Genomic DNA, 21,880 nt, shown 5'->3' on the forward strand with positions numbered 1-21,880 from the left:
GATACCCACAGTCATAATTGACCCGTGCGTCCTCCAAGGACAGGTAATATGAGGTCACAACTGGTAGCTCTGATGGCAAAAGTGTGATATTTATAAAGGAAAACTTAACATTAATTGGAAAGCAATCAAATGACAAGGCAGTCTTTGCTGTCTGGAAGGATATATTTTAAAAAGTCAAAACATTGAGTCACTCTCTTACAATGCAATTCTCTATTTTGGCTCCACCTTGTTAATTTGCAAACCAGCTTCTTCTACTCTAACAGAGGAAAAGATTTTTACATAAAATCACCTAAGCAGCTTTCTTTCAGTATACGGTTTAAATTCTACAGAGGGCTGTTTAAACTTTTTTTTTTTTTTTTTCCAACGTTTATTTATTCTTTTTGGGACAGAGAGAGACAGAGCATGAACGGGGGAGGGGCAGAGAGAGAGGGAGACACAGAATCGGAAACAGGCTCCAGGCTCTGAGCCATCAGCCCAGAGCCCAACGCGGGGCTCGAACTCACGGACCGCGAGATCGTGACCTGGCTGAAGTCGGACGCTTAACCGACTGCGCCACCCAGGCGCCCCTGTTTAAACTCTTTTTAAACCACTGGATGTTTTTGTTGTAAAGAAACTGAAACAAAGAACTTTTTCCAAATTTTAAAATTATCTTGTTTAATTTTACCCAATACTAGGACTAATGCAGATGATCCAAGTCTCTCCCTGGAAATGTTTGAGATACTAGCTAACCTTGTAAGATCTAGAGAGGAATATAAAGCAAAAGGTTCATTGGCTTCTTAAAATGTGAGGCTTAGATTAACAACTGTAGAAAGCTTAAGAAAATAAGGTATCAGAAATCATTTTTTTTAATGGAGAATAAAGTGCAAAAGGCATAATGCAGGGTTCTCACTTTGCTTTGTCTTTTTCCCCCTCCCCTAAAACTTCCTTAGATACAGTGCACAGTTTTACTTATATGCAGAACTGAACCCTAAGGTGTTCATGTGCAAATGAAGATGGCAGCCCCAGGGCTGCCTGACAACTTAACAAAAACATCAAGAAGAAGAAGACAGAAAATTGAATACTGGCTTGCTTTTGATGGTAGAAGCGAAAGGTCTTGTTTAGGGTTAATCCTATGGAGTTGGCCTGGAGTTAGGTGTCCCTGCTATGGGCAGTGGCCCTATGGGATTCTACACTCCTTCACTGGCACTCTTGATTTGCATCTCAAATAGCATATTAATTCCTGATGGTCTGGTGGCTTTGCCGAGCACAATATGTTGCAGGAGTTGTGGACTGAGCTGGATAATCAATCTCTCAAGCCTCTTAGTGGGTTCAGGGTTCAAGCAGGGGCCTTTGCAACAGACAGGCATCTGACTGATGGCCCTTTGCTAGGATCAAGCCTGTGTCACACGTAGAACAGTTGAAATGTTCTACTTCTTGGTGGACAGTCAGCGGCATTGCTGTGTGTGTGCTCTCAAGTTATCAGAAGCAAGTGTCCCCAGCACAGGACTGCAGTCGGCTGCCCTGAGCATCCCCTCCACTCTGCACACGTTGTCACTCCTCTTTTGCTGAAAGCTGTCTTCCTTGTAAAAAAAAATGCCTCACATCATTAAAATTCACACTTTTCTAATTTGCCTATCATTTTAGCATCTTCCCTTAGGTCCTGAGTTTTACTTTTATTTTCTGCAATTACACTTCCAAGCGTCTCTACGTTCCATCTGAATGGCTAAAGTGAGGTAGAGAACTGCAGGATCCAGTTAATTGGGAATCTTTTAGGTGGCCAGCCTGGAGGAAAGAATGGGAGGAGAGAATCCTCAATAAAGCTCTGTGAATTCAGCTAAGAGCGCATTTTATCAGTCTGCAGTGAGCTTTAAAAATATTCAGTTATCTTTGTTTTCAAAGGCTAAGCTTAACTTGCAGAAGTTTTTGAGAAACTTATAAAGACATTGGTTCTTTTTCCATTTAAATACACTATCTGATATAACTGGAGTCAGAATCCCGTTGAAGGTGAGGTTGATACCTGGCAGGTATTTCATGGCTGAAAGACAATCATGAGTGGTTCTCCAGATCTTGTGGAAGATTTCAGTTGTTGCTGCCTCCCATCCATCCATCCATCCATCCATCCACCCACCCTTCCAAACACCCACCCAGTGTTTATCTCTGTATAAGGTACAAGGAATACAAAGTGAATAGGACAAGGTTCCTAGATGCTGTGTTCTGGTGACAGAAAAGAGGGAGGAAGGAAAAGAGGGAGGAAGGGAGAGGAGGTCACGGGAGACATCTGAGCAAAGGTTTACAGTATAATGTGATAAATTTTCAAGTATAAGTTCACATAAAGTGTTATGAGGATATCAACGAAGAAGCCTTTATTATTTTTTTAAAATACCAAAGCTACTTAGAAGCAACCAGCTAAGCTAATTTAATGTGTATCTTTGTTTCTTTCTCTTGTCTAATTGTTAAGGTATACGGAATACAAAGTGATCTTTGAAATGTCTAAGATTGTTTCAAGGTGAAGAAAAACAGGGAGAAGTTAATATTAAACAGAAAGTGAATAATCCACTTTGGATAACTAAATTGCAAGAGTCTAAACCTATTTATACACACTTAAAAGTAGCATTGTGGTTGTGCATCTTAGTAATGCTATCCATTCTCACCTGTAAGCACATTGACACTGAATAAAAATAATTGGCAATATGGCCAACTTCTGTATACAAGAGCAAATCACTTAGATAAAAATAGAAAGAGCTGAAAATAGATTAAAGATGGTATAAAAATGAGAAATGGAAATATTTCAAGTACTCTGTACTTCTGAACACCTTTTTTAAAATGTTTTTATTTATTTTTGAGACAGAGAGAGACAGAGCATGAGCAGGGGAGGGGCAGAGAGGGGGGGAGACACAGAATCCGAAGCAGGCTCCAGGCTCTGAGCTGTCAGCACAGAGCCTAATGTGGGGCTCGAACTCACGGACTGAGATCATGACCTGAGCTGAAGTCGGAGGCTCAACCAACTGAGCCACCCAGGCGCCCCACTTCTGAACACCTTTAAAAAATAACCTAGAAATCTATTTTTTTTTTCAACGTTTACTTATTTTTGGGACAGAGAGAGACAGAGCATGAACGGGGGAAGGGCAGAGAGAGAGGGAGATACAGAATCGGAAACAGGCTCCAGGCTCTGAGCCATCAGCCCAGAGCCCGATGCGGGGCTCGAACTCACGGACCACGAGATCGTGACCTGGCTGAAGTCGGACGCTTAACCGACTGCGCCACCCAGGCGCCCCATCTAGAAATCTATTTTTACTTATACTACTCACATGGGATTTGGCCTGCTTTGGACTGTGATTATTTGTTTATATTTCCATGTGTTTTTATCTCCCTATTCGTGTGTAATTTCCTCAAGGGCAAAGAGCCATGTCTTATCCATCCAACCACTACACAAAATTGTGTTTTGGTTGAATAGAGAAATATATTTTTCATTGTTAAATCTAGACTAGGTAGAAAGAGAAACATGTTATTTACCTAATCAAGACTGAGGGATTCGGCTTCTCAGATGTCTAGATTTCATGGGGAAGATCATCTTTTCAGAGCCAACCTGTGATTTAGGGTCATGGAATATTTGAGAGATGTTTTCACCATCTTGAATCTCATTCTGTGGCAAGAAAACTGGCATTGTTTCCCTTAAGTAATTTTAAAAGGTTAACTCAAGAGTTTCAATATATACCTTCAAAATAATTTGAAACCAAAAAATTTCAGACTAGATATGTAAATATAAGAAGAATTTTTACTTTACTTTCTGAGTTACTTCAAATTACATTATCCCAGAAATCTTAATTTCAGAGTTAGAAGGGAATCAAGAGAGTATCCAGAACAATACTTATTTCTGAAGATGAAGGTTCAAGGTAACAGGTAAGGAGTACAACAATCATACCAAAACTCTGATTTCCCAATTTATCCTTTATACTTCTTTCTACTATGTATTTCTTCACAGATAGAGCAAAATAAGATATAGGGAAATAAATACGCTAATTCCCCTTACTAGTCAGCTCTCAAAAATCACAGAATAAGTCAGTAATGCCATCCCAAATACTACTGGCAAATGTCACTAATATCCCTAAACTAGATTGTCTCCCCAAAGCTGGTAAGTCTTTTCTACAGCAATTGGGTTTTTCATTTTACAATTATTTTATGAACTTCAGCTGTATGTTAGGCAATAGGCTCTATCAGAGTGAAATGATAATAGACATTTTCTCCATCGATCACATAATTTGGTCAATTCCTGTTACCAGGGATTTCAAAGCCCCTTCTTTTTTTTTTTTTATTTAATTTTTTTATTTTTTAAAGTTTACATCCAAATTAGTTAGCATATGGTGCAACAATGATTTCAGGAGTAGATTCCTTCATGCCCCTTACCCACGTAGCCCATCTCCCCTCCCACAACCCCTCCAGTTACCCTCAGTTTGTTCTCCATATTTATGAGTCTCTTCTGTTTTGTCCCCCTCCCTGTTTTTATATTATTTTTGTTGCCCTTCCCTTATGTTCATCTGTTTTGTCTCTCAAAGTCCTCATAGGAGTGAAGTCATATGATTTTTGTCTTTCTCTGACTAATTTCACTTAGCATAATACCCTCCAGTTCCATCCATGTAGTTGCAAATGGCAAGATTTCATTCTTTTTGACTGCTGAGTAATACCCCATTGTATATATATACCATATCTTCTTTATCCATTCATCCATTGATGGACATTTGGACTGTTTCCATACTTTGGCTGTTGGAGATAGCACTGCTATAAACATGGGGGTGCATGTGTCCCTTGGAAACAGCATACCTGTATCCCATGGATAAATGCCTAGTAGTGCAATTGCTGGGTCATAGGGTAGTTCTATTTTTAGTGTTTTGAGGAACCTCCATACTGTTTTCCATCAAAGCCCCTTCTAAATCTTTTCTCAGCTTCTCAATCTTCTTAATTTCAATTCCCTTCCACTTCCTCTGTCAACTTCCGTGGTCTCACCAGGACCTTGGTGTCACCTGGAACTTCTCCGTAGCTGAGATCTCAACTTCTAAAATTGCACACTCTGATCACAGGCTTGCATCCTGCTGGCTTTCCCATTACTCTCCTCCCACAACACCTGTCTTTGACTCTTCATCATGACATTCTGTCCTGTAACGCCTTCCTGGTTGGGCCCTTGTTTAGCTTCACTTCCTTCCCATCTAGCTGAGACTCCATTCTCTTGGCAATACCTCCAATTCGACTGACCCCTTGACTCTCTGCCACTCCAACCCTGCCGCAGATTAATCCAACCATTCATCTTTTTAAAGTCCTATGCTTGGCCTATGCACCACTGCTGAAGAAATGTGCCTGACTGATGCTAGGAGAAACTCAAAAGGCCAGAGTCTAGTTTGAGCCCTGAGCCCTCCACACTGCTGGACACTTCTATCCAACTTGCTGCTTAGCTCCTTCCCTGGCTGTTCAGAAACTTCCCCGCTCCCCTCTAGACACCCGTTCCACATCCACCTTTCTCTGTTCACTGATGACCTTGTTTTCTATCTCAACAGAAAATAGAAGCACCAGGCTCCAAGTGTCTGGTTTAGGAATCTGCTTCTCCAGTGTCTCATCATCCGCACTTGATCTTCATTGCCGATGGGAATGCAAAATGGTGCAACCTGTATGGAAGGGATTTGGCAGCATCTGGCAAGAGTGCACACACCTGGAATCAGCAAACCCACTTCTAGGAATCTATCTCAAAGATAAAATGGCAAAAACACAAAGTGACCTATGCATGAGGCTATTAATTCTAGCACTGTTTGTGAGAAGAAAAGCTTAGAAACAGCCCAAGTGTCCTTCAGGATCATAAACAATGGCACAGCCACCATGGAGCACCATGCAGCTGGAAAAAAGAAAGGTGGAAGCTTTCCACACGGAAGCTTCCACAGACTATAACCGTGTGATCTTCTGCATTCATTCAGTGGAAAAAGCAAGGCGTAGGAGAAAAGTTACAATATGCTACTTCTGGTATAAAAGTGGTGGTGACGGTAGGGAATCTATATACACATTTGCTTATGTGTGTGTGTTTTTTTAAGCAATGTGTGGCTCTCTGACTCTTACAGTTTTTGGAAACTCTGCTACTGTTTCCTGCCAGTCACTTGCTAAAATGCGCCTGAGATTGTCATTCTGCTTGGATACCCTGCAGCACCCTGCTCACTGTGTTGCCAGTGTTGCCCTCTAGCCCAAGTCTGTGCCTCTCTCACCAGATTCCAGCTCTCTGTCCTTGCTTGGCTGGCTCTGTATTCCCACAACCCTCTCTGACCTACCACTTCTAGACGAGAGCAATGCAGAGGGCCGAAACTACAAAATAAATGATGGTTTCAAAAGCAACCTATAGGCATTCAGGACTACTAAACTTACTATGTATATAATGCAACCTAGGGGCATCTGGGTGGCTCAGTTGGTTAAGCGGTTAAACCTCCAACTTCGGCTCAGGTCATGGTCTCACAGTTCATGAGTTCTGGTCCCGCATCAGGCTCACTGTTCTCAGTGCGGAGCCTGCGTAAGTCTCTGTCTGCACCCCCAACCCTTCCTCACACTCTCTCACTCTTAAAAAAAAAAAAAAAAAATGGAAACTGTATTTTGTTGTTTCCTGTACTTAAGGACAGAAGTTCTCAGTTAAAGCAAGTGCCCTTCGGTTGGGCAAATCACTTTCCTGGAGCAAAAAAGATAAAGTAAGCTGACAGGCTTTCACTTAGAGAAGTGTGTAAATTAAAGTAAGTCTAGAATAAATTTATCAGAAGCCAAGCTCATTGGTACATGTGAAAGAAACCCTTGGAATTCTATTGACTTGGCATAGTGCTGGGTCTATAGTGAATATCCAGGGAATAGTTATTGAATATTTGTTGAATTAGATAGCTTTTGTAAAGCTGTCTGAAAAGTAAAGTAATGTTCATTAGCCCATGAAGAAACAACCTCTTAAAATAAATTTCTAGGTAGCTCAGCAAAAGTGGAAAGAAATGTGAAAGAGCAAGGGAAACTTCTGGCTTGGTTTGATAAGAGCCCTGGCTTAATTTCAATACACTTGGTAAGTAGAGTTTAGGCTAATGTTGCTCGGGCCTCCATAATGCAGTCCAGGGAATAACTACTATTCCAGACACAATAGGCGGTCAGCTTTTCAACATCAGTGGTGTTTTTTTGCCTATAGTTGTAATCTGTAGACACCTCAGTGGTTACAAAAGACTCCTTAGTTCCCTCCAAATATATTAGTCCTTGTTAGACATGCAAATCTTTTCGAATTCCATAGGGAAATAAATCCCCATTAAAAAAAAAAAAACCCAGAATTTGAAGGATGAAACGAAAGACAGGTAAGACAATTCCCAGAGTCCACATGCTGCTTTCAGAAAGCCCAAGCAATCCTTAAAATTCTAAAGCTATCAGAGGTGACTGCCCTCAAAGCACACAGGGCGCCCTGTGTAAATGTCTAGGGTGCCCCTGTCTTTCCATCATGGTCTGTTATATTCTCTTCTAAGGCACACAAGTCCTCCCATGTCTGAGAATAGGGTGTATCCAAGAAGTCAAATTGCAAATGAAGAATACAATATCAGGGTGAGAATCTCTTTTACTTGATGGGATTTTATATTGATTTCCCATATTTAGGATTTATTTCCAACAGTCATCCTTCCTCCCCAAGCAATAATGATTTCAAAGGAGAGATCAAGACAGTGCAAAGAAGGGAGAATGCTAGAAACAGGAGTTCTGAATTAATGAGTTTGGGAGAAGTAGACAATCAATCTGAATAATTAGGATCAAACCCCAAGCTTTGTTTTTGCATGGCTGTGTAGTTCTGGTCAAGGAGCTAATTTTAAATGATTAGCCACTCCTGTCTTTTAAATAGGTTCTTAAATAAAACACTTAATCTTGATCTATGAGTACATATGCAAAACAAGGAGAGGGGATTGGAATATTCTATGGATAATTTGTGATGAAGATGACTTATACTTTAAACATCTCGGTAGCAGCAAGAGTTGTTTTTCAAAATTTGATGTTTACGTAATTTCTTAAGTTCCCTATTATCCTGCTAAATTGAATGATTTAGGGTACGGATGCTTTAATTATCCAGTTTTATTATTATCACATTAAACTTTAACATTAATTAGATAAGTTTTTACTTTCACTTGATTTTGCATTGTTTTGTTAGTTTCCTATTATCTGCAGAGTGACATTCGACAAAAATTTAGAGGGCCACAGTGTTCTAAACATAAGGCATTATATACGTTAATTAGTGTGGTCTCTGTCCCAATATAGGGGTATGTACAGGAAAGATCAAGGTATTTTCCAATATTGTAATGCTGTAATGAAAAAGTTTGGTCTGGAATTGTCTTCAATTTAGATAATTTGTAGGCACAACCATTCTTATATTTTCCATAAGGCTATTCGATTTCCCAGCAGTCCAGAGCAACAACAAAAATATTATTTAAAAATGCCCATTAGGGGTAAATAGATATTGACAACAAAAGGGAAAAAGAATTTTCTGGCCTTCATGTCTTTATCAGGCTGACAACATGAGTTTCTCTGAATGACTCATATCTTGGCTTTTTCTTTCTAGCAACAGAGCCTGGATCCAGAAGAACCCTCAATTAAGATACTATATCGAAATCAGTCATTTTGAAAAAGTATGGCAAGAAAGAGAATTTCTGACTGTTAAATACAAATGCTTTCTTTTGAAACATTTTCTGGATCACTGGAGTTAGTGTCTCTGACCTAATAATTTAGGGCTCAATAGTCTGATACTTTGCAGCTGACAAAATTAGATGTATTAGGATGAACTTGCTATATTTCCATATATACATATCTGCACAAATGTATAAATACAGAAGTTTCTTCTGTAAGCATGTAGATCCATACATAATTATGAATCTAAAAAGGCTACTTTTTTGATCAACATCTCAGCTATAATAGGATATTTCCTTTATTTTATTCATGAAGTATCATTTAATGTTGACTCTGTGAAAGGTACTGTGCTTGTAGGTGGGTGGACACAAAGGTGAAAGATAGATGTTACATCTGTCCTAAGGGAGGAGAAAATTTAGAGAGAGACAAATGTCAAGTCCACAGCAATTCCCAGAGCAAGGCACGCAGGTGATGGTCTCCTCCCCAAACTGACTTATGTAACGGACAAACACAGACAGTATCAACTTTCTAGAAGAGGGACCGGCTGACACTTGTCATCAGAGTCGAGCTTATTAAATATCGATGGGCACTTAAGAGGATTTTCTGAGCTAACTTTCTCTTAGTCTGGAACATTCAGCAAAATAAAACTCTGCCAGAGTATAGATTATGCTTCATCATAACGCCTCTCAGAGATCCAAGGAAGTTTACAGAAACTTATTTTAGAAACTTGAAAAAAAATAAAAGCTCTAGGATTTTATGCCCTGCTAATTTTATGAGCAGTAAATGACAACTTAAATGGTTATGAAATATAGACTTTTAAAATTAGGAACAAGATCTATCCTCTAATCAGCAGCCATATTAATTAGCCCAAACATTTTAAAATTTATACAGAAATCATTCAAAAACACTCGGTACCCCGCATTAATTTAGTCAGGCTGCTGGTCATGAGTGCTGGCCCTGAGGACGTTAAGAGCTTTGTTTGTCTTGTCTTCTGCAGAAGGTTCTCTATCACAGGACTTTTGGACCACGATTTGTGTCCTTTGTGAGAAACTCTCGTTCATCACTCCCGTCTTCACTTCTTGCACTTCCTCACTTCCTCCACGATGTAGGGCTTTATTCTACTTACTGCTTTTCTGTTGCTGTGGTAACCATTTACCAACTGAACAAAATGCAAATTTATTATCTGTCGATTCTGTAGTTCAAAAGTTTGAAAGAGGTCTCATTGGGGTAAAATTAGCGTGTTGACAGGGTTGTGTCCCTTTTAGGAGGCTCTAGGGGACAACCCATTTCTTTGCTCGTTCCAGCTTCTCAGGGCCAAGTTCCTTGGATCCTGGCCCCCTCCTCTGTCTTCAAAGCCAGCAACATATGCCTTTCTCCTTTTGTCACAAGTTCCTATGACTCTATTCTGATTCCTTCTTCTACTTTTAAAGACCCTGGTGATTACATGGGGCCCACCTGGATATTCTAGGATAATCTCCCTATTTTAAAGTCAGCTGATTAGTAATCTTAATTCCATTTGCAGCCACAATTGCCTTTTACCATATAACATAACATATTGACATGTGCTAGGAACATAGACATTTCTGGAGTGTCATTTTGCCTATCACATTATTATAGAAGGCTAATAAGTATCATTTTTTTGAGAGAGAGAGAGAGAGAGAGAGAGAGAGAGCGCACAGAGGACAGGCAGAGGGAGAGCAAGAAAGAGAATCTTATTCAGGTTGCACACCTGGTGCAGAGCCGACAGGGAGCTATCTCACGACCATATCAGGACCTGAGCTGAAATCAAGAGTTGGATACTTAACCCACTGAGCCACCAAGGCACTCAGTATCATTCTTTTGTGCTCACTGATTGCTTCATGACTGTTGGTCCATTTTCCTGACCATTTTCTAAGGGCCTTAGGGGCAAGGCTAGTGGATCACAGGAGTTTTTGCTACCTCACTCATTGTAGTTAAGGGATCTATTGGAACAAAGCACAAAAATGCTTAACCTGAATGTTTACAATACTTCTCAAATGTCCCTCCATTAAGTCTAGTGTCTATCTGTGCCACCATGACTGACTCCTCACTGAGTGTCCACGAGCTCTAAAACATTCAATGCAAATCTGTTGTAAAGTGAAATTAATACTCTTGAAAGGCAGGATTTCATAAAGTTATAGGAAGTGATGGAGGCTTGCGTGTAAGGCCACTGTGTAAGGCTACACATGTAAGGCTACCGGCAAATGGGAGTTTAGACCAGACAACATCGAAGCAAGATGAACTGGGAAGGAGACTCCTGCCTCACAGGAGAAGCCCTTGGAAAGACTGGTGAGCGTGTCAAATATGGCCTCTTTATGGTCATGCTGCACGGAGAGAAGTGAAGTGAGGAAGTGATGTGATGTCATGCAATTTGACCTGATCAACAGGTAATTTGTTCATTCTTTAAGAATCCGTATACGTCACAGTGCTAACTTGCGCAATGAAAACTTTCAAAAATGTAAATCTTCTTAAAAATCCTCTTGAGGGGCGCCTGGGTGGCGCAGTCGGTTAAGCGTCCGACTTCAGCCAGGTCACGATCTCGCGGTCTGTGAGTTCGAGCCCCGCGTCAGGCTCTGGGCTGATGGCTCAGAGCCTGGAGCCTGTTTCCGATTCTGTGTCTCCCTCTCTCTCTGCCCCTCCCCCGTTCATGCTCTGTCTCTCTCTGTCCCAAAAATAAATAAACGTTGAAAAAAAAAATTAAAAAAAAAAATCCTCTTGAAATCCTCCAATGGCTTCCTCTTGCATTGAGAATGACATGCAGACTCCCTGCCTAGGCGTGGAAAGCCCCGCGTGGCCTTGCATCTCATACAAAGATGAGGTCTGTCTGACCTCATCTCCTCCACTCTCCACCTTGATCACCGGCCTCTTGCCAAGCTCCTCCTCACTTTTAGCATTCTCACTGGTCTCTACGCCTGCAGTGCTTGTCCTGCAGACTGCTGCATCTCTGGCTCCTTCTTGTCATTCAGACCTCACTGAAATGTTACCTCCTTAGTGAGACTTCCGTCATCTCTCTACCCCAATTCCTTGTTTCACTTCCTGGCACGGCGCTATCACAACTCTGAGATTTTTCTTGTTAATTAGATAATTAGCTCCAAGAGAACAAGGTAGGTGCCAATCTGGCTTACTGCTGTATCCTCTGTGCCCAGAACAGTGCCTGGCAGAGAGAAGGGGCTCAATTACGGGTAACATGCAAGAATGTGCAATTGGGTTTATACATGACTTTGTTATGGTATCATTTGGGCTGGCACACATCTACGTTCAAAACTGACTTTACAGTGTTGTAGAATTTTCTCTGCTCTCTGTGAATGTTTCTAATAAATGTCCGTATAGCAAATCAGTTCAATCAAACTAGCTGGCTTTTAAATTTGTATAATAGACCCCTGGATTAAAAAAAAAAAAAAAAAAAAAAACTCATTAGATATTTTGGCGTTGTGCAGACATCACCCAAACCTCAACATTTTTTTCTGTGGTATCTGCTAGGTGACCTCCCAAAAGTGAGATAATAATCTGAGGAGGTGATTTAATCTTAGTTATTTCAGCTATTTTTGGTAATTAATATACACAAAGATTGAATAAGCTGATGCATATATAAAAACCACTTTGCACAGCTTACTTAGTGCTACTATGAAAGGTTGTATGATTAAACTTTAGGTCTCAGGGGCACCTGGGTGGCTTAGTTGGTTAAGCATCCGACTCTTGATTTTGGTTCAGGTCATGATCTCATGTTTTGTGGGTTCAAGCCCCATGTTGGGCTCTGCACTGACAGTGAGGAGCCTGCTTAGTGCTTAGGATCCTCTCTCTCTCTCTCTCTTTCTCTCTCTCTCTCGCTCTCAATTCCCTTCTCTCTCTGCCCCTCCCCTACTTACACTCTCACTTTCTCTCTCTCTCAAAAATAATTAAACTTGAAAAAATTAAATAAACTTTAGGTCTTGATTATGTTTACTAATATTGTGGGCTTAATATGTTAAAACAGGTAGAAGTCCCAGAAGTGCAAGTAAAGTATCTAAAAGTATAAAATGCTGATATAAAATCACAGGATAAAGTACTCAAATGACTTGGAAAGAACAAATCAAAGATATATTTTCTTCCCAATGCTGGAATGGAAAATAAATTTAGAGTAATAGGACTTGGGGACAGGAAATGTATTTACCATTCCCAGATAGCGAACTGATGAGTGTGAATTTTTTTTAATAAGCAGAATAAATGTCAGGGTAGATAAATCTATCACAAAAGCAAACAGAATCTCTTCATAAAGAGCAAATCACACGGAGCCATGGCCAGCTTGTTTTTTGTCAACTTGCATAAACCTCCTTCCTTTTATCAGCCCTCAGATCTAGATCACACACATTCATCATCCTAAGGTCCAACTGAATTTTCTGGCTGTGCGGTAGTCCGGGACAAAATCATTAAATATTCCCGAGGGTTGATCAGCTGAAACTGCAAAGCTCATGGTCTCAGAAGTGAGATGCTATCACGGCCATTTCCTTAAGCACATTTGCTGCTTTTAAAGATTATTTTGCATACTCGTTTGAACAGTGATTTAATTTGATTTACAACCTAATGGCTTTGTGTCCAGAGTCATCAGACAGCAGAAAAATTTTCATAGGCAACAATTTTCTTAGGAGATTTAGTAAAAATTAAACCAGAATTGAGTGAAATACAGAATTAGGATATGAGGCAGTGCGGGAGCAAGAAAAGAGCAAAGTCTGGGAAGTCCTGTATATGGGTTTGATTTCTGGCTTGGTCACTTTACAGTGACATACACCTTGGGCAAGCTGTGATACCTTTTGGAACCTCAGTTTCCTCATCTATAAAATAGGGATGGTCTGCCAACTTTTCAGGAGGTTGGAGGTCCAGTGCGGTAATTTATGTGAAACACATGATATGTGCTGGGTACCTAGTAAAAGTCTCTGGATTAACTGAGAAGAGCCAGTTGTCCCATGCAAAAATGAAAGAAAAGGATGAAGTAGGCTTAGATGTTTGTGCCAGGGCCTTTTAATTCGCCGAAGAGGTCATTTTTGATTTCCCATGGTGGTGGCCCAGCTGGCAGCTTCCTGTTTGGCTGCCATTCCCAATGATGTGGGGCCCTGTCCTGCGGTCATTGCCCCCGGCACCCCTGTCCACACCCCAGCTGTGTTCTCTCTCCATTCTCACGAGGGAACAACAGTGAGTGTCCTGCACCTTAGGAATCACATAGTGAGAGCCCAATAGTGGGAAAATACTGATCGTGAATAATTCCCAGAGGGAAAGAAGTTTAAAATGGACAACCTAATAAAGCCGAGGGAACAACTGCAGATTTCCTCCCCTACCATTGTTTTCAGCGAGCAGTGGCAAGGGAATGGAGGAAAACTGACGGTGTAGACATGGTATCTTTGGCTTTCCCCCAGGTTCTAACCCTCTTCCTGTTTCAGGTTGCTCTGGCTTCTCAGATCTGTGAGCACACCTCAGATCCGACTGCCAAGCTCCCAAATTCTCTTCTCTCCACTCAGAGCCTACCTAAACTCCCATTTGATCAGCTGTCCGTTACAAAGATGACATCTTATGGGAATGCAAGCTGGTGCAGCTACGTGGGAAAACACTATGGAGGTTCCTCAAAAAACTAAAAATAGAACTACCCTATGACCCAGCAATTGCACTACTAGGCATTTATCCATGGGATACAGGTGTTTCGAAGGGACACATGCACTCCCCGTATTTATAGCAGCACTATCAACAATAGCTAAAGTATGGAAAGAGCCCAAATGTCCATCTATGGATGAATGGATAAAGAAGATGTGGTGTATAGATATCTACAATGGAGTATTACTCGGCAATCAAAAAGAATGAAATCTTGCCATTTGCAACTACATGGATGGAACTGGAGGGTATTATGCTAAGCGAAATTATTCAGTCAGAGAAAGACAAAAATCATATGACTTCACAAATATGAGGACTTTGAGAGACAAAACAGATGAACATAAGGGAAAGGAAATAAAAATAATACAAAAACAGGGAGGGGGACAAAACAGAAGAGACTCATAAATATGGAGAACAAACTGAGGGTTGCTGGAAGGGTTGTGGGAGGGGGGATGGGCTATATGGGTAGGAGGCACTAAGGAATCTACTCCTGAAATCATTGTTGCACTATATCCTAATTAATTTGGATGTAAATTTTTAAAAATAAAAAATAAAAAAAAAGATGACATTTGATTAAATTATTTACACTAAGAAGTAATGCTTGATAGTGAATGTGATGTGTTAACTCCTGAGAGCATATTGGTTTTTTGTGTTTTGTTTTGTTTTGTTTTTTGAGACCTCATTGTTTATTAAAAGGAAAAAAAAAACCCTAGGTACTTCTGGCCACAGCATCTCTTTAGATTAGGCTAAAGCATCACCTGCTCTGTCTGACCAGGATCAGCTTTAGGAAAATGTCAGAAAATATTCCACAATGCAAAGATTTATGAACCATGAGTAGATGGTTAATGAAATTATTCATTCAATCAGTCATTTATTCATCAGAGTGCTTGCCTGCATTTCAGATGCTGTATGTAAGTGCTAAAGTGGATTACAAGACACCAGATTGCCCAAATTTTTAACCTTGGCTTTCTTTCCTTTTCTTTTTTAAAAATATTTTTTTAACGTTTATTCATTTTTTTTTTTGTTTTTTGAGAGACAGAGAGAGACAGAGAGAGACAGAGTGTGAGCAAAGGGAAGGGCAGAGAGAGAGGCAGATACAGAATCTGAAACAGGCTCCAGGCTCTGAGCTGTCAGTCCAGAGCCCGACGTGGGGCTTGAACCCACCAACTGTGAGATCATGACCTGAGCCGAAGTCAGATCCTCAACAGACTGAGCCACCCCGGTGCCCCTAGCCTTGGCTTTCTTGATACACACCTTGGAAAGGACGTAAGTCTTCTATATTCTAAGTGGGAGAGTTACCATTTCAGACAATTGCATCATACAAACTCTGTCCATCAATAATTTTATTAGCTTATCCTTTTGCTATTAATCTTCCTTCTTTCCAGTTCTTGCTACGTAAACATGTATGATAATTTTTAAGGAAGCAATGAAACTTTATGCAGGACCTTGTAACCATGTTGCAAAGGGAAGCAGTAAACGTTATCATCTCCAGCTCTACTTCTGTATTCCTTGAATTTGTTTCTGTCATTGCTGCTTAACCATGACATAGGGCCACAGTGTTTACAGTTCCAAGGAAAAAAAATTGTATTTTATACTGAAAATATGTAAGCAGCCTGTGCTTTTATAGCCACTAAGATTTTTGTCTCAAGCCAGGAAATTGGTGTTCTATTTTAATCGCATTTATTTATAGATGATAGGTAAGACTGACGTGATTAGAATTAAGGGAGGTGACAGTCCTGGTCCCTGCTCATGTTGAACTATGTGTCATATGGATGCAGGCTCCCTGTACATAACTGTATTGGCCCTGAGGACAATGTGGCTTGGGCCCACAGTCTCATGGTAGGAGAGCTGTGCTTGGTATTCTTGAGAATTCTTCAGTGTAATCCTAAAGTGCACATCATGAGCCACCTTTGGTGGAAGTTAAATTTCTGCCGTGGATTGCAAATTACACGAAAGAAACTAGACTGAGTAGACAGGGCTATCTCCATCATTGTTGTCTGCAATTATTTTTGGGCAATAGCAGTGGGAGCAGTGAAGTGTAACAAAGGGAACGTGGTCTTTGAGGGCAGAGGTGGCTCCTTCGATTCTTACTCTCTGATAATGGTACCACGTAACTTCTCTGGGCCTCCATTTTCTCGTCTGGAAAATAAGGTTGTGGTGAGGAATAAATAAAATAACAGCCTCTGTAGAAAATAGGTGCTCAAAATTCACATGCATCCACTTTTTCCCCGCACAAGTTTGGTGCCGTGATTCATGTAGTGACAGGTGGGAACAGGGGTGGCAGGTGGTTTTCAGGGTGGTGGGGTGGGGGAGGGGACCTGAGCTCCACAGGTATGGAGAACACTGGATTGGTGGACAGAGACTTACTGGTCCTGCACCCTGTCTCTGCCCCGCCACACTCTATACCTTCCTCCATAAAAGCATGGTCATACCTACTGTGATTGCCAGTGTCTTCACCCCCTGACTAGACTTGAAGCGCCTTCTGTGCCTTGTCTTTTCACCTCTGTGGTCCCACTGCCTGGCACTGTTGGCAGAATGAGTGAACTGACCTTTAGGTATTTGTATTAGGTAGATTGGCTGGCTGTGGTTACTTGGCTACAGAGAATGTTCTAGAACTGCAGAATCTGAATCTGATCCTTTGATAGATGATTAGAGAACTTGTTCTCCATCCCCATCTTTCCTTCTACTTTCCAACCTAACGAAGCATGAAGATGAAAAAATGAGGAGTTTGGCGTTTATCACTTCATATTTATTGTTCAAGGTTTTTTTTTTTTTTTTTAACTTTCTGATTAGCCTCTCCTCATTGAGAGAGGTGACGTGACAATGTACCTTTCCATTCTTTTCTTAGCCCTTGGTTTTTAGCCTCAGTGAGCATGTCGTTTTAGGTGGATAATGAGGATCTCTATATTCAGTGATGCCGGGAGCAGTCACAGCAAATGTTGCGAAGGATTTTCCACCATGAAATATGGGACAGTACCCAGTACTACGCTGCTGTCGCCCTCCCTCTCCCCTGATGAGCACGTGGTGCTGCCTGTCAGATGTTGGGGAAGCCCTGCAGAGAGCATGCTCTTCCTCGTGCACCAGAGCTTGCAGAAGTCATCCAGAACATTTCCCTCAGGCTACAGATCCCGAGTAGATTTTCCGAGTCCCACAGTCGGTGTTATACAAACTGCAATCTGTGACTCCCAAATTTCATAAGAGCAGTAGCAGCAGCAGATGGTGAAAATACATTTCTAATTCATTTAAAACCTGCTCCAAGAAATGAGTTCTCCCTGTGCTCTTCACATTGTTTTTTTTTTTTTTCTATATGTCTCTTCCATGCCTTCTAAATAAAATAATTACAAAGGAGACTGGCTTTTATGCCCCTCTGCTGAGAGGCAGCAGCACTTTATGTACCACAGTCTTACTGGGGAGTCATAACATCAGCCTCTATTACTAAAGAACAAGGAGCTTGATTTTGTTGTTTTCTCAAGTCCGAGGCTTCAGTGATGGCAAGGTGCTGCGTGTAGCTTACCTTTATGTCTGTGGAAGGTTTTCTTGTAAAACGTATGGCTGTGTCAAAAGCAACAGTCAGGTCAAGTCAAGGGCTTAAGGAATCACTTCATCCCTGGCTTTTCATGAATTTTATGTATCAAAAGCGAAGTCTGAGTAGCTTTAAAAAATAGCTTTTATAATCATGACTATGATTATAGGTAGATTAGAAAATTAACTGACTGGAAACCAATCAAGACATCTCTATTAGGAGACTGACATGTGCAAACCACTTGATTAACATAAAGGCTCTTCTCTGAAGGAGCTTAAAATCTGGTGGAGACAAGATACACATGGCATGAGGCAGACCGTATTTATGGGGTGTGTCTTCCAAATTGCACACTTCCAGGAACCAGGGAGCAGGTTGAAGGATTGTGATGGGGTATTCCCTCCCTGGAGCCTCTTCACATCCAAGCTCCCCATCTGGGCAGGGAGGAAGTCTATGGCCTGGGCTAGGAATGGGTTTCAATGCTGGTCTTGATGGAGTGAGGGGAGTTGGGGCAGGATTGGGGTGGGTCCTGCCTATGGGTGTAGGGCAGAGGGGAGCAAAATCCAAGAAGGATGACCAGTTAGGTCAGAGAGAAAAGCAATTAAGAAAATAGAGCTGGAAATATCCCTGGGAGCCACTGTTTGCCCTGGAAGGAAGCCTTTTACCACAAGACTTCTGCTCTGCTCTGGCAAATGCACTGTCGGTTTAGACAGTGGCTCTTGATCAGAAGCCCTCTCCCTATTCTTACCTAGAGAGTGGGCCAACCTTCTGATATGCTCAACAAGGGGAAGACTGGACCATCCAAGAAAACCAGGAACCATGTCAGCCCCCATCCATGCAACCAACAGACTAAACTTAGTATGTATTTTGGCAAAGTTCCCTCTCTTTGTGTTTTCCATCTTGTTTTAGATCTTGGAAGGTTGTCCACTAAGTAGTCAAGTGCCATCGCCAGCGTGACCAACTTTTAGATATAGGAAACTGCGTACGGTATGATGCTGATTGCATTTGTATTAGACAAAGAGGTCATTTTGGGGTGGAATGAGGCATTTGTTAATGCTGTGGTTTTGTTTTAAGGTCCACAGTCAAGATCTAACTTAGCTCCCTCACTTGATGGGTCAGGTCAGAACACAGTTACAGAAAATTCTCATGAGGCTGGCTTAGGGTATTCTTAATCTCCTTTCACTAATACAGATCAACCATAAGCAGAACATGTCCTTTGTCCTGGAGAGCTTGCAAGTGGATGCAAAGTGCTTTGGCATTGGACAGATTCTCCTGGCCTGAGCAGCTCTAGCTGGTGGAACATGTACCATCCCCTTGAATATTAAGGCCCAGCGTTTGTTTAGTGTGACCTTGGTTAAGCCATCAGATTATGCTTTTGTCTCTCTTCAGTGCCACTGGATAGCTATTGATTAATATTTACTGAAGGTTCACAATGTACCAGCTGCCACTGTGATGAAAGTAGCTGATTATGTGTTGAAATTGCTGCTATTTTGTTTCGCTGGAAGAGTTGGGCTACTTGAAACTTTCTGTGAACCACACTGCCAGGGGTTGTGCCAAGGGCAATTGCCCCATCAGGGCTGGCGCTGCCCTGGGCTTTGTGGGGACAGGCCTAATGAGCTTAGGGGCGCAGGCAGCTCTCTCCCTTCCTGAAGGAACCTGCTTTGGAAAAAAATACCCCTCTCGGCTCAGAGAAAACTAGATGGTGGGGAGTTACTCTTCCCAGATAGAAAGATGCTTTACATCTAACTCTTTGAGGGAGGCAGACTATCTAGGAAAGGAGGAGGAGATCTTTCGAAGTAAAACTTCTGGCCAGGAGCCAGGAGATTGTCACAAGAATGCTATGCCACCCTCCGTTTGATTTGGTTTTCTTCATGGTATCTGGCAGAGAGAAAGAGAGACTATGACAGAGCAGCCCTTGGGATAATAAAAACATGTCAGGGTCTCTGAGGTGAAACAAGTCCACAGATCCTGCAAGGGTAATAATGCACGGCTTGAGGAAAGGGGGTAAGGTGTGGGAGGGCAGGGTGCGAAGATGAGGGGGCAAATGAAGAAGCTCGTGGGCTTTCTTTGTAGTTAAGCACAAGGATATATGAAAGAATATCTAAAAAAGAATGTATTTTTCTTCAATAAGTTTAATTGAAATAACTTAAAATACATAAAATTTGGCAATTAAACTTATTTCTGACATAGCGAAAAATCATTTGGAGGGTATGAAGGCAGGGAAGGATAAGCCATTACTTTTTTTTTTTCTTCTAGAGCAGCTAGTTTGGAAGTCTCAGGGTTGGGGGGGAAGGGGTCTGATTATACTCCAAGTTGCAACTTTGACGTCTTTAGTTGGAATTTAAAAAATGCCATGGAAGACAGGAGATGAAACTACCAGAAGACAATCTTTCTGGCAGCACATTCTACCTAAATTCATGAGTATTTAGAAATAGTCCTACTTGCCATCTCAGAAATCAATTATAATTTCAAAATTGTAGCAGAAGGAATTACTTTTCAGAGTTGTGCTTTGTGATATGTGTAAATGAAAAAATGAAAAAGACAGGAGAAAGAAATGACGGAACAGACAGAGGAGTAGAAAAAGTGGTAGAAAAGAATAGAAACTGTAAAGGGACTATAACTACTGATACTGTCAAAATTTTTAAAAATCATGAAGTATTATGATGTGTCTCCCTGTGGCAATAATGTTGAATACTAAGATGAAATGGATAAATTCCTAGAACCATCAGTTACCAAAACGACTCAAAGAGAAGTTGACTGTCTGAAAAAAATAACAATCATTAAAGAAACTGAAATCAGTAATCAAAAGGCACAAAGCCTGAATGGTTTTGCACATGATGCTTAACAAATCTTCAAGGAAAAAATAATCTCTTTATTATATAAATTATTTTAGAGACTAGGAAAAGAGAAAGCTACCCAGCTCGTTTGGCTAACAACTAAAAGTGAATACAAAGTACAAGAACATGACAGACTCATCTCAACAATGAATGTGATTGAAAAAATCCCTAAGTAAAATACTAGCAAATTAGGTCAGCGGTATGTATGACCAAAGACAATATATTCAAGGAATGTAAACGTAGCTTAATATATTAAAAACCTATTAATGAAATATTAATGAAACTAATCAACAGATTAAAAGAGATGATGTCCCAAACCATATGATCATATCAATAGACACAGAACTTTTTTTTTTTTTTTAATAGAATTCAATACTCCTTTAGGTTAAGAATTCTTGCCAAACTACTTATAAAGAGAAACTTCCTTAACCTGATAAAAGATAATAGCTCTTTGAAACAAAATTCCAAATCAATCTATAGCACTGCAATTCCAAAAGAAGTCTCAAAAGAGATTCTCAAGATACACAACAAGCTGATGTTAAAATTCTTACAGAGGAACCAAAGGTTAAAAAGAGTTAAGTCTGATATACAAAAGATAGCGGGACTTGCTTTCACTTGAAGGCTTCCTTGGTAAGGAAGTCATATGGTAGGGGTGTGGGATATATTAGAAAGGACCAGGGAAACAGAAACAGCTCCAAACATATATGAAAATATACTTGTGACACAGGTGACATTGCAAATCAGCACGGGGAGAAAAAAAAGTCTTCAATGAAAGTGGGAAATTGGTAAGATTCCTATTTCCTAACATATACAGATTGGCCCAGAGGGATCAATGCTTTACATGTGAAAAGTGGAACTTTAAAACTTTTAGAAAAAAACATAATTTTTTTTTAACATTTATTTATTTTTGAGAGAGACAGAGACAGAGTGCGAGCTGGAGGCAGAGAGAGAGAGGGAGACACAGAATCCGAAGCAGGCTCCAGGCTCTGAGCTGTCAGCACTGGGCCCGATGCAGGACTCAAACTCACAAACTGCGAATCATGACCTGAGCCAAAGTCCGCTGCCCAACCAACTGAGCCACCCAGGTGCCCCTAGAAAAGACTTTAAAACTTAAAAGAAACTTTTTAACGTAGGGAAATGTATGTATGATCGCAAGGTAGGAAAATCTTTCTTATGTAAGACATAAGCATAAACCATAAAGAAAAATATTAACACTATACTATATTAAAGTTCAAAATGTCTGTAAAACATAATACCCCAC

At 40.7% G+C, this 21,880-nt stretch overlaps 1 protein-coding gene and 1 long non-coding RNA gene across 2 annotated transcripts in view; one reads left to right on the forward strand and one right to left on the reverse strand.

Moving 5' to 3' along the window:
* The window catches only part of KCNB2 (potassium voltage-gated channel subfamily B member 2), a 388,139-nt gene that overhangs the window by 30,464 nt on the left and 335,795 nt on the right, over nt 1-21,880 (reverse strand). The window lies entirely within an intron of this gene.
* LOC123586066 lies at nt 3,807-7,916 on the forward strand. Its single transcript, XR_006706581.1, has 2 exons — nt 3,807-3,879; nt 5,526-7,916. It is a non-coding gene; the product is annotated as an uncharacterized LOC123586066 (long non-coding RNA).

The sequence above is a fragment of the Leopardus geoffroyi genome, chromosome C3 (genome assembly GCF_018350155.1).
Source record: "Leopardus geoffroyi isolate Oge1 chromosome C3, O.geoffroyi_Oge1_pat1.0, whole genome shotgun sequence".
In the NCBI taxonomy this organism is placed as follows: domain Eukaryota; kingdom Metazoa; phylum Chordata; class Mammalia; order Carnivora; family Felidae; genus Leopardus; species Leopardus geoffroyi.